The sequence below is a fragment of the Aptenodytes forsteri genome, unplaced genomic scaffold (assembly GCF_000699145.1).
Source record: "Aptenodytes forsteri isolate BGI_AS27 unplaced genomic scaffold, ASM69914v1 Scaffold76, whole genome shotgun sequence".
NCBI lineage: Eukaryota > Metazoa > Chordata > Aves > Sphenisciformes > Spheniscidae > Aptenodytes > Aptenodytes forsteri.
In genome coordinates this window covers 6,782,694-6,784,244 of record NW_008794444.1, presented here as the reverse complement: position 1 = coordinate 6,784,244, position 1,551 = coordinate 6,782,694, and positions in this window count along the sequence as shown.

Below are 1,551 nucleotides of genomic sequence, written 5' to 3'. Positions count from 1 at the left end.
AGATGTCCCTGCCCACGGCAGGGGTGTTGGACTAGATGACCTTTAGAGGTCCCTTCCAGCTGAAACTATTCTATGATTCTATGATTCTATGAACTCAACAGTGATTAATTAAAGACCTGGTTACTTGTTCTGTTGAGTAATCCAGGCTAATAAAAATGCTTCCCACTGGGTAATGTTATATTCAAAGTATCATTAAATATTAGTACTAGCTTCAACTGTAATTTTCTCGAAGAATTTCCTGTATTCCTTTGAAAGTATATACATTTAAAGTAATAGAAAATGAGGTAGTTCTACCAGGATTACGGAGTGCACTGAGTCTGGATTATCAGTTTTATTTACACAAAGCACCCTGCACTGATTTTATTTATGTATTTACAGTTAACACAAGGGGGTGAAAAATAAACCTAAGATCCTTTGGTTTATTCTGACTAGACTCCACTTCAGTGACATTCCCAGCAAAGAATTCATTTTGCATGAGCTTTTGTTTTTTCTCTGACCAGTGCTGTGAGAACAAGTTATGACTATCTTGTAGGTGTATTGTTTATGCTAGAATATCTTGTATCAGATTAATCGCAGTTAGGCAGCTATTCAGAAATTCAGTGCAGAACAGATTGCCAACAGGGTGGGGAGAATGTTTTATTAACTTATTTCCACACTGTGTCTTGGTGAATACTGTAAATGTGAAAACTTGCAATAGTTCAATAGCTTCTTACATTTACTCACAAGCCAGTCAGAATAGATTTGCATTACCTCTAGTGGAACAATATCAAATACAGAGACCAAATTCTGTACCTCCTAGAAGGGATGGCATGCAGCCACCTGGGTCTACATGAACAGCCCAGGGAGGGAAAGTGCAAAATGCTTAGAGGCTGTTAGCTTAGCTCACACAAATTTGTATACCTTATTTGTCTGTGAATTTAATACCGAGCATAATTAAGCTCTGGAACCAACTTTGGAGAGAAGTGCTAGGTTCTTCGTTTTCTGGTGCCTTTGAATTAGAAAATAATTATGTTTAATCAAGAATATCTTCCAGAAATACAAACACAAGAACAACAAAGTTAAATTTGAAGAACCTACATAATGCTAAAGTCTAAACAAGATATACTGTAATAGCTGCTTCAGAATTTGCACTCAATTATTTTCTCAAGCATTTTAGTAGTGCTGTTCATGGCTGCATGAGTTTTTCACTTAAAGTAACCATTCAGGAACTTTTCTGTATGAAAAATGCAGTATGTTAATCACTGCATTTATTCTCTGGATGCTGTAAATATACAAAAACTACCAAGCAAATTTATTACAGTGAATTAAGAATGTAACTTGAAGAAATGTGGTGCTATCAGAAATGCAGCAGGTTTGTAAGTGCCTGTCCTGCTTTTGGCTGAGATAGAGTTACTTTTCTTCCTAGTAGCTGGTATAGTACTGTGTTTTGGATTTAGCATGAGAATAATGTGATAACACACTGGTGTTTTAGTTGTTGCTAAGCAGTGTTTATACTAAGTCAAGGACCTTTCAGCTTCCCATACTCTGCAAGTGAGGAGGTGCACAAGAAGC